Consider the following 12,478-nt stretch of genomic DNA (forward strand, 5'->3'; position numbering starts at 1 on the left):
CCTCTCTGTCTCCTGGTTGGGTAGTTCCAAAGGGTGGGATGGAGCGGGGTTGAGAGAAGAAAAGCTCCCGAGGAAGTCAGGCTGTGCCTAAGGGCAAGATGGACTGAGAAAGACACTGGGATTTGGGACCAGAAGCAGCCCTACCTTTGCAGGTCCCTCCCAATGAACTTCAAGACCTGCCCGCCCGATGTGCAGATCCTCTTAGACCTCACCCCCTCCCTAGGTTGAAACTCACTTCCTCAGTTCCCCTCAGCAACACAACAAAGCACCACAGATATGGGGACGTAGGTATATGTATAGCTGATTCACTTTGTTATAAAGCACACCACTGTAAAGCAATTATACTCCAATAAAGATGTTAAAAAAACAAAACAGGGGCTTCCCTGGTGGCGCAGTGCTTGAGAGTCCGCCTGCCGATGCAGGGGACATGGGTTCATGCCCCGGTCCGGGAGGATCGCACATGCCTCGGAGCGGCTGGGCCCGTGAGCCATGGCCGCTGAGCCTGTGCGTCCGGAGCCTGTGCTCCGCAGCGGGAGAGGCCACAGCGGTGAGAGGCCCACATACCGGAAAAAAAAAAAAAAAAACAACAACAAAGCACCACGGCCTGGGGGGCTTAAACCACAGATACTATGTTCTTATCCTGGAAGCTGAAGTCGGGATCAAGTTGTGGGTGCAGATGATTTCTCCTGAGGCCGCTCTCCTTGGCTTGTGGACGCCCACCTTCTCCCTGTGTCTTCACAGGGTCGTCCCTCTGTGTGTCTGTGTCCTAATCTCCTCTCCTTATACGGACCCCGGTCAGATTGGATCAGGGCCCACCCTGGTTATCCGTTTCACCTTAATCACCTCCTTAAAGGCTTCTTCTCCAAATGCAGGCAATGCTGAGGAGCTGGGGGTTAGGACTCCAACATACGAAACGTGGGGGACAGACTTCAGCTCACAGTGAAGCTCAACCTCATTACTCATCATAGAGTACTGTTTCAGAAAATACCTTGGGCTTCAAAGCCAGATGCGCTGGGGCTCAAACCTAGATTTGGTCACTTTCCAGCTGTAAGTCATTTCCCCTCTCGGAGCCCCTGTTCCCTCCCCTGAAGCATGAGGGGCATCGTGACAGTCTAATACGATGCCCTCAGATTTCTGCAGCTAACAGTGCCCGGCACATAGCGTGCGCTCAGTAAATAACACTCCCTACCATGGCAGCCACTCCGGCTTCTGGTCGCTGAGGCTGCTGTGGGCCAGGCCTGGGTGGGGGCTCTGCGGATGTCCATCTGATCCTCCCCGGGCCATGAGAGGAGGGAGGCACCTGTAAGGAAACCGAGGCTCGTCGAGCTGAAGTACCTGCTCAGGGTCGCATGGCTGGGGCAGGGAGCTCGGGGTGGGTTTGCGTCTCCTGTGAGCCCTGAGAGGGCAGAATCGGGGGCTCATCTGTTCGGAACCCCCATGCCTGGCATGGGCCCCTTGCGGGATACATTCTCCATCAATGGAGCTTCGATCACATCGAAGTGACTTGAAACAGGCAAGAGACAGGGTGTGGGAGATGGAGGGCCACGACGTTGATTTTGTTCTCTGGGTCCTCTTGAAGATTGCTTTGAAACCTCTAACAAGGCCCCTGGAATGTGAAATGAAAACATTTTTCCCAGCAGAAGATGCATCCATCCATGTGAAAGGGGAGGCGAGGCTGTGAACAGCTCAGGCTATGCTGCTCCCCGCTTTAATCTGTGAGGAAGGAGATGATATGTATAAATGATACAGCTAATTGTGTTTTTCTACAAGATTAACTTTACTGTCCCATTATCTGCTCCTTCTGAATCCATTCAGGGGTGGATTATGTCTTACCTTTCAACACTGGAGCTTTCATTAATAATTAGGTCACCTTTTAGCCAGGAGCCCTGGATGGCCCAGGCCAGGGAGACTTCGACTGGAACGGAACCCTTTAACATGGTACAGTGTTCTCACTGCTAATGTCAGGATGCCCCGGGGCCTGGGAACAGCGTGCTTCCTCCAACATCTGATGCCGGGAGCAGGGGACCGGCACTGGTTTGGGGTTTACTAGATCGCAGACACTGTACCTGGGGCACTTTTCTTGTGAAACCTCACAACAGCCTGGGAGGTCAGCGCTATTCCCCATGATACAGAGGAGGGGCTGAAGGTCACCCCCGCAGGCCGGTAGAGCCTGGTCAGCTAACATAGATTCCAACCAAGTACAGCTTGCCTCAAAACTAGCGCCACCCCCACCCTGCCAGATGGGTACCTCTCCCTCCAGAGTTTAGAGAGAGGATGTATGTAGTTTCACTCTCCTGAGACCTAAAAGCTAAACCAACTGGAAACGTTTCTAACAAGATGCCTCGAACACATTGACACTGGTTGTTTCTCCTTTTTTTTTGGTTGGTAAAAGATGGGGCAAGTAGTGGGAGGGCTGGAGGTTAAGATACGTTACCGTTGACTGAGCACCAGCTATGTGCCAGACAAGCTCTATCTTATCCTTGGTCTTCATCATAATCCTAAAAGGTAAATCATATTTTCTTCTCTTTTCCAGATAAAGTAACACAGGTGCTGGGGCCAGACACTGAATGATCAGCTTATTAATTGGGACCCAAACAATACATGTTGAACATGCAGGATGTTTATGATTTTTCACAGTGATAAGTAACACTGTAATGAACATCTTTGAGCACATACAAATCTCTGTGAACTACTGTGATAATAACTATTGGTATAGGAACTCCTGTATCCATGCTTTTAATGTGCTGTGTAATGGAGAGGCTGGAAAGCAAAATGCTTGGTTTTCCACACTCCCTTGAAGCTAGAGATGCCATGAGGCTCAGTCCCGACCAATGAGGGCTATACGCAGTCTTCCAGGAGTGTCTGTGGGAAAACTTTTGTTTTTCTGCTGAAGAGGGACACACGTGTTAGCAGTACTCTTCATCCTTCTTCCTGCCTTAAATGTAAAAATGATGTCTGGAGGCACAGCAGCCTTTTTCTGTCCATGAGGCTCCAAGTCTGAGGATGGAAAGCAACCCTCAAAGTGTGGTCATCTTTGTAATGGCTACACTGTGCCAGCAACCAAGCACTCCTTGTCCAAGAAAAGCAAAGCCTAATTTGCTGAAGCTCTGTTAGGGCAGGATTTCTGTTCCTTGAAGCGAGTAGATTCCTGACTCACAGGGTCAGTCAGGTTCAGCATAACAGATGTGGACCATTCCCAACACCCTTTCTCCCCTTCTTCTGTTGTAAAAAAAGTTCCCTCCAGGCACATGTCTGTTCAGAGTAAAAACACCATTGTCTTCCCTCCCTTGCAGTGAGGTATGGCCCCGTATGTAAGTTCTGGCAAGAGAAAAAAAGGTAGAAGTGTTGTGTGGCAGCTCCTAGTAACCTTCCGTAAGGGAGAGTCGCTGCCTGCTCCTTGCCTCTGTTGCCTTTGTTCCCTCCTCCCTCCTGCTGCCTGTTATGTGGAAATCACCGTCCTGGAATGTAGGATAAGAGTCCCGGCCAGGTTGATGTAGCTGAGAACTGGAAGGAACTGGGATCCCGAGGACCTCACGCTGAGCCTGCCCCCAGCCCTGGGCCACTTGCCTCCAGACTCTGTACCCAGCTCTTTTCTTTGAGCCACTGTTAAGTGGGATTTTCTGTCACAGTCAAACCTAATCCCAGCTGTATTAGTTTCCTTTAGTTGCTGTAACAAGTTACCATGAACTCATTGGCTTAAAACAACACAAACTTACTCTCTTACGGTTTTGGAAATCAGAAGTCTGAAATCAACTTCACCGGGTTAGTGGAGCTGGTTCTTTCTGGAGGCTCTAGAGGAGAATTTGTTTAGTCGCCTGTACTCGTCAGGGACCTGCTGATCTAGGAGCAGAGAGAAAAGAGAGCTGCCCAGACCACGTGATGGGCCTTAAAGTTCCTCCTCAGGAGGGGCACATGTCACTCTAGTCACATTTCATCGGCAAAGCAAATCCTATGATGGGGAAGTGGAGTTCCCTCCAGAACTGTGAGAAAATACACTTCTGTCGTCTAAGGCCCCGACTCTGTGGTACTTTGTTAGGGCAGCCAATATTGGGAAACCAATATCCTAGGCTTTGAAAGAGTATTGGTAGTTATAGTTTGGTAGAAATAATGTAAGCTTTTATGTTTCTAAGAGTTGGATAACTGCAGTTATACAGAAAATAGGATTTTGATTGGAAAGTCTAGGATCTCCCATCCCACACCCTGGGGGGTATTTGGGAAGTGTAACGGGGATCAGTCAGGCCTGAACTCAATTCCAGCTGGACCACTCACTTGCCTTCTGATGGGCGACAGGTTGCTTAACCTCTCTGAGCGTTAGTTTTTCCATCTGTAAAATGGGACTAATGTTCCCAGCGATGGATTGTTGTGAAGGCTGGCTCAGCATTCAGCAGGCTTAGAGAAAGTGTGATTAATCAGACCTCTCGGTATTCATGATCCACACCTCTGACCCAATCACTGTACAGAGCCCTCATTCATTTGTTCATTCACTTAACAAACCTACCATATGATCCAGCAATCTCACGCCTGGGCATATATCCAGAGAAAACTCTAATTTGAAAAGATACATGCACCCCAATGTTCATGGTAGCACTACTCATAATAGCCAACATAAGGAAGTAACCTAAATGTCCACCAACAGATGAATGGCTAAAGATGGGGAATGCACACACACACACACACACACACACACACACACACACGATGGAATATTACTCAGCCATAAAAAAGAATGAAATAATGCCATTTGCAGCAACATGGATGGACCTAGAGATTATCATACTAAGTGAAATAAGTCTGACAGAGAAAGACAAATATCATATGATACCGCTTATATGTGGAAGCTAAAAAAATGATACAAATGAACTTATTTACAAAACAGAAATAGATTCACAGACATAAAGAACAAACTTATGGTTACCAAAGGGGAAAGGGGTAGAGAAGAATAAATTACGAGTTTGGGATTAGCAAATACACACTACTATATATAAAAGAGAAAAACAAGGACCTACTACTGTATAGCACAGGGAACTATAGTCAATATCCTGTAATAACCTTTAATGGAAAAGAATCTGAAAAAGAGTATGTATATATCTATGTATATTTCAATAAAAATTAAAAACAAACGAAACTTCGACATCAACCAAAACCTAACTGAGGGTGTCCTGCTACCAGCCAGTCACACATGTGGTGTCAGGTGTCAGCAGATGTAGCCTTTGCTCCCCAAGTGCTGTCACAGAAATCCAGCTTCCCTCTCCAGGGGCTGGATAGTTTTTCCCACAGAGAAATGTGGAAAGATCTCAGGCTGCCAAGCTGGAGCCCCTGCTCAGCTGCCTCCCGCCCGACCGCGGGGCTGAGAGCTCTGCTCCCTCCCCCACGCATCAGAGGCCTCACTGTTGTTTGATCTGTCTTCACGGGCTTGCCGCCCAGTGGGAACGAAGTGATATCTAACTCAGCACTTTGCAGACTCGAAAAGCACTGTGTCCACTGGAGGGAGGATTATTTTTTCTGGACGTTAATCATGTGTCTTAGCCTTTATTGAGCACTGATCGTGGGTCAGGCCCTGTCCCTGGTGCTTCACTTGGATTTTTCACTTGGATTTTTACCACATCTTATGAGGCAATGACTATGAGTGTTTCCAATTTACAGATGAGGATACTGAGGTCCACAGAGGTTCCCTGCAGTCCCGTGCCAGCCCTCAATGACTTCAAGGAACGGGTGCTTCAAGCCAAGGGGTTAGTGGTTGATAATGGCTCAATCCAGGGTCAGGGGGACTGACAGGACCAGAGAGGGGACATGCCCTGAACTACAGCCACAACCTTGGTGGTGGGAAGGAGGGTTTGGATTCTACACTAAGGAAGCAGTTTTTCAGGCTATAAGGTTAAAAAAAAGAGCACTCACCCGGATGCACTCTAAGCCAGTGAGCAAGCATGGGTGACCAGTCTATGAGTTCCCAAACTGTCAAGAAGACAGACATCTACAGTAATTCATCAGGAGGTTAGGGAAAGCGAGGGATGCCATGTGGCTTACCCAGATCAATTCGGGGGAAGACACCTGCCAATCTCTTGGAAATGCTTAACAAGCCCAGAGATATTTATTGCTCATGAAGCATTGTTTCAATGCTCATGGCTGACTCTGAGCATAGGCCATAGCTTCTAGCTGGGATCCAGTGTTCGCTAATAAAACAGCATCTACCAGAGCCAACCTAACCTAATGACACCGGGGCTGCCACTGGAGCCTGGCTGGCTTCCCAGGGTGGCCCTAGTGACCTGGAGGATCCCACTAAGCTCTCTGGGACTCCTGCATCTGCAGCAAACACCACCTAATTGACTTCTACTCACAAAGATGAAAAGCCATGGTCCGACCGACTAACAAGTACCACGGTGGTGCAAGGACGATGAGTGGGCCAGAGGAAATACAACACAGAATCTACTGGGCAATTACGCCAATTGCTGTGTTGAGCTGTTCAATGTACATTATTATCTCATGATGACATCATGAAGGAGATGTCATTATCCTCATTTTATACCAAAGAAAATTTTGGTTCAGAAAGCTTAGGTGACTTGCCGACGGTCACACTGTCAACAAGAGGTAAAGCTGGTATCTGAGCTGAGGTGTTCTCTTCCCCAGCCCTGCCCTGGATGCCGTAGAAGATCTCAGAGGGGCCTTGTGGCTCTAACATTCTACTGAACAATTGGGCCAATGCGTCAAAGGTGGATTTTGTGAGAATTTCAGAAGCCTTGTGTATTAGTGTCCTGTAGCTGCTGTAACAAATTATCTCAGACAGTGTGGCTTAAAACAAATGAAATTTATTCTCTCACAGCTCTGGAGGCTGGAGGTCTGGAAGCAAGGTGGCAGCTCCCTAAAATGGTTCTAGGGGAGAATCCCTCCTTACCTCCTATTATATCGCAGATTGTGATTGCATTGGGAAATAGAGGTCATTTAAATTGAAAGAAGTAGTTAGGGTTAAATGAGGTCACCGGAGTGGGCCCTACTTCAGTATGACTGGTGTCCTTATAAAAGAGATTCAAACACAGACACACGCAGAAGGACAACCCTGTGAGGGTACGGGGAGAAGATGGTCATCTACAAGCCAAGGGGAGAGGCCTCAGAAGAAACCTAGCCTGCTGACACGTTGATCTTGGACTTCCAACCTCCAGAGCTGTGGGAAAATAAATGTCTGTTGTGGAAGCCACCCAGCCTGTGGCACCTTGTTATGGCGGCTCTAGGAGACTAACACAATCAGTTAGATGCACTCGCGTGAGTCTTGGGCTTGGAATGGAATTAGGTGGAGAGGGAGGTGGCAGCACAAAAGCCTTCATTCTGCAAGGCAGTGTGTGCCTGGAGCCAAGAGCAGGACAGGCTCTTCCATCACCATCTTCCTGACGGTGGCTCACAGCGGTTTTCTTGATGACCCAGTTCAGTGCGATTGTCCTGGAAGTCACTCCTTCTCCTTCAGCTGTTCCACCGACTGTGTATGCGTCTGATTCCCCGATGAAATCGCTCTCTGCCTAAAGCAGCAAGAGGATTTTTGTCCCTCGCCTGAGTACTGACTGAGATACGGCTCCTCCCCCAATCTTCTCCACCAGGGCAGATGCACGGCGATACCTAGGAATCATCACTGATTCCGCTCCTTTCACCAGTCCCCATCCAGTCCGTCAGCAAACCTTGTCACTCCTACCTCCAAACACAGCCCTAGTCTGACCGCATCTCCCTGCCTCCCTGGCTACCCCCCATCCTCACCATCACCGCCTCTGCCTGGTGACCAACCTGCTCCAACTCTTAGACCTTGTAGTCCATTCTCCAAACAGTAGCCAGAGGGTTCTTTTTCTTTTCTGTGATATAAAGCACACTATTTATTTCTTTTAAAATTTATACACAGGGACTTCCCTGGCGGTCCAGTGGTTAAGACTCTGTGCTTCCACTGCAGGGGACAACGGTTCAATCCCTGGTCAGGGAACTAAGATCCCGCATGCCATAAGATAAATAAATAAATTAATTAATTAATTAATTAATTAAAATTTATACAGAGGAAACTTTGCTTTTTAAAGGGGTACAGTTCTATGAGCTGTGTAATCACCATCACTCTCAGAGCACAGAGAATAGTTCCATCATTCCCCCCAGTTCCCTCTATTTGTCCCTTAGTAGTGAAATCCTCCCATCTCTAACCCCTGGGCAACTACTCTCTGGTCTCCATCCCCACAGCTTTGCCTTTTCCAGAAGGTCATATAAATGGAATCACAGAGTGTCTTCATCAGCTTGGGCTGCCATAGCAAGAGTACCATAGACCGAGGGGATTAAACAACAAAATTGTATTTTCTCACAGTTCTGGAAGCTAGAGTTCAAGATCAAGTTTCCAGCTGTGTGACCTTGTGGAAGTTACTGAAACTCTCTGTGCCCCAGCTTCCTCATCTACAAAATGGACCTGACGAGAGTTTCTCCCTTGTGGAGATGTTTCGAGGGTTAAGTTAGAATCGTCGCGTGGCAGGGATGTAGTAAGAGCCCAGTCGATGTCAGCTCTAAGTGTTCACTGTACTGACCCATGAGAAGGTGCACTTCCTCTGCCCCTGACGTGCCTCTGTTCCAGGCACTCTCAGCATCCCCGACTGCTCTCACCTGACCTGCTCCTTTCTGCAAGGTCGAGTGCAGGTCCCACCTGGACACATGCTTGTTTGTGATGTGACTCTCCCATGGTGAGGCCAGAACTGGCCTGGGATTCCAATGCTGCAAGTGAGGGGTACAGATGCGCTGCACTGGGAGAGGGCAGCTAAGGAAGTGCCCCAGGGTGTCACTCTGAGGTCTCCAGACAGAGGAACCCTGTGCAGGGACAGGGAGAGCATTCCAGAAGAAGCAGGTCCTTGGCACGTCTGAGCAGGGACTGGCGGAGCAGGTGAGAAGGTGAGGAGTTGATGCTGCTGAGGGAGGGGAGCAGAGGCCAAACCGGAGGGGCCCTTAATGCCAGCTGAGCCAGCTGAACAATGGCCCCCAGGGGCATCCGGGTCCTAATCCCTGGAACCTCTGCATGTCGCTTTATATGGCAAAGGGACTTTGCAAATTTGATTACATTGTCCATCTTGAGATGGGGAGAGTATCCTCAATTATACAGGCGGACCCTAAGTGCAATCACAGGTGTCCTTTGAAGAGGGAGATTTGACACATAAGAAGGCCATGTAACAAGGAAGTAGGATGCTACGTTGCTGGCTTTGAAGACGGAGGAAGGGACCACCAGCCAAAAAAAATGCAAGGAATACCAGCTCTGAAAGCTGGAAAAGGCAAGGAAACCTCTAGATGGGATGTGGCCCTGCTGACACCTTGATTTTGGCCCAGTGAGACTGATTTTGGACTTCTGATCTCCAGAATTGTAAGAAAATTAATTTTTATTATTTTAAGCCCCGCAGTTTGGGGTATTTTGTTTTAGCGGCCACAGGAATCTCCTACAGGGGCTAAAGAGATTTTAGCTTTCTTCCCCAGGGTCGCATACGCCAGTGGAGAGTGACACATTCAAGTGTCTTGGGGAAATCATGCCATTACAGGATGGAGGAGATTCCCCTTTGGTGGCTGGGCAGGCATGGAGGGTTCTGTATTCAGTAGGTGCTTACATCACCCCTGCACCCCCTTCCCAGGGAAGCTCCCTCAGTCCCCTACCAGCACCTACCAAAGCCAACTTTTCCTTCCCTGACCCATTCCTTGAGGTGTTCCCCCAGCCCCCAGCATCCCCATTTTCTGCCACACAAGCTCCTACGCATCCCTCAGAGCCCAGTATGAATGCCACTCCACCCCAAGGTATCAGTCCCATTTGAGGAGTCATCTCTCCTGGCCCTAGGACTGTGTCTCCATATTTGCTGCACACTTACTGCGGGCCAGATGCTATTCTAAGTGCTTTGATCACTGGGTTGACTCAAAAGAAACTGCCAATATCCAATTACTTCTGACTTGCAAAAACGTCAATTTAACACGATTCAACTTAAATACTTCGGGCAATCCTTTACAAACTATATAAATTAGGTGCTACTTGCAAGTGCGGAAGCTGAAACTTAGAAGATGAATTCCTGCAAAGTCATGAAGCTCACGTGTTCGTTTCCTAAGGCTGCCGGAACATATACAGCAAACTGGGTGGTTTCACACAGCAGAATTTATTCTCTCTGGAGAATAAATTCTGGAGGCCAGAAGTCCGAAATCGGGGTGTTGGCAGGCTGGGCTCCCTCCGAAGGCCTTAGGAGAGAGCGCTTCCTGCCTCTTCCAGCTTGTGGGGCGTCAGCAGCCCTCGGCTTGTGGCTTCATCACTCCGATCTCTGCTTCATCCTCACATGGCTTTTATTTCTGTCTCAAATCCCCCTCCTATAAGGACACTTGTGGGATTTAGGCTCCACCTGGGTAATCTGGGACTATCTCATCTGGAGAGCCTTAACCTAACCACACCTACAAAGGCCCCTTGGCCAAATAAGGTGGCATTCAGAGGTTCCAGGGATTAGGACATGTTTTCGGGGCCGCCATTCAGCCCACGACGTGCTCACAAGTGGCGTCACCGGGCGCGGGATGCCTGTACCTGCGCTCCCAGCCACGACACTGGTGCTGGGGTAGAACCCGCTCTGGCACCAGTCCCCCACCGGCTCCAGCTGTGCCCACGGAACACCCGCCCAGCCTCTCTGTGTGGCTTGGCTGTGGTCCTAGACCCAGACCCGCATCATCTGACAGCCACCCGTCACTCTGCTGAGTGTCTCTCCCCCAGCTCCCTCCACGGGGCCCCAGGCACTTCGGAGGTTTTTCTTACTCCTGTCATTTTTCAGAAACAAACCAAAAGATAAACATTCACTGCTTCTTGTTGAAGAATTCTAAACACCACGCGTGGGAGGATCCACGTTGACAGGTGTGTGAGTCTCTCGGCGGCACATACTTGGGGCAAACAGCTCCAGGGCACAGCTGGGTGAGTGGGACACGAAGGGGAGGCCACTCAGTCCTGACGTGGGGACCTCCCTTGTGAGTCAGGGCGCACGGCTCCCACGAAATCAGCCTCGATCTGAGGCAGAGGTAGCCAGCTCAGCGAGAGAGACAGAGGTTCGAGGCGGCAAACCAGAGAAAGGACCAGCTCTGTTTCCTTCCCCACCTCACTGAATTCCCTCGGTGCTCCTCTGCAGAAAGTATTATGTATTATCCCCACTTTAAGGAAGAAGAAAGTTGTCCAGAGAAGGTAAGCAACTTGGTCATGGTCACACAGCGGCAAGCAGTTAAAGTGGTTTTTGAACCGATATCCCTTTGACTCTTTTCTCTATGTTGTGGGGAACGGAAGAGGAGTGGACAGAGGTCTGGAAAAACTGGCATGGAGAAGGTGACAACTGTACAGAGCTAGAAGATTCAGACTGCTTGGGGCATGTGGGCGGGGGTGCAGCCCGTATTAGGAGTTTACCTCGAAGCTGTCCAACATCCACACTCTTGGAGGAGGATCCTGGGAATTCTGCACGGTGGGCTGGCCCGGCTGAGGCTGGGGTCTCTCATCAGCTTCAAGTCCTGCGGTCCCCATCCTCCACCCTGTGTGGTACCCACGGTGTTAAGGCCTTGCGGACAGTAAAGGATGCCTGAACCATAAAATCGGCATCCGGACTCCAGCTGCGAAACAAAGGTCCTTCGTTATGTGTAACCGAGGTCTTTCCCCCTTGCAGACGGAAAGACAGAGCCGGGTAGACAATTCCAAACCCTGGACGAGAAAGGATCAGGAAGGAAGGGTGTGGGTGAGGTGGGTTCAGCAGGCAGCACAGAGGGTGGCCTCCTGCTAGTTTATTTGACACCACTCTGATGGCTCTTCCTTCAGCAAGGTGCTGTCCTGTGTGCTTTACAAAACTTAGCTCGTTTGATCCTGTGAGGAGGGACCGTTATCAACCCATTTTACTGAGAAGAAACTGAGGCAGGCACACAGAAGTTATTTGCCTAAGATTATAAGTGGCCACACAGGGACCCAGGCAGCCTGGCCTCAGGGTCCCTGCTCTAAACTTTTGCTAAACTGCCTCCTCATTTTGTGACTTTTTTTCCCGGAGGCAGAGAAAGGTGGCATTACAAAATGGTCTATCTGTGCAATGGAATAGTGTTTGGCCTTAAAAAAGAAGGAAAATCGGGACTTCCCTGGTGGCGCAGTGGTTAAGAATCCACCTGCCAGTGCAGGGGACACAGGTTCGAGCCCTGGTCCGGGAAGATCCCACATGCCACAGAGCAACTAAGCCCGTGCACCACAGCAACTGAGTCTGCGCTCTAGAGCCCGCGAGCCACTACTGAAGCCCACAAGCCACAACTACTGAAGCTTGTGCGCCTAGAGCCTGTGCTCCGCAACAAGAGAAGCCACTGCAATGAGGAGCCCGCCCACCGCAACAAAGAGTAGCCCCTGTTCGATGCCACTAGAGAAAGTCTGCGCGCAGCAGCAAAGACCCAACACGGCCAAAAATAAATAAATAAATTTATTTTAAAAAAAAGAAGGAAAATCGGACGCAAGCTACAA

Source organism: Stenella coeruleoalba (genome assembly GCF_951394435.1).
Source record: "Stenella coeruleoalba genome assembly, chromosome: 4".
Classification (NCBI taxonomy): Eukaryota; Metazoa; Chordata; class Mammalia; order Artiodactyla; family Delphinidae; genus Stenella; species Stenella coeruleoalba.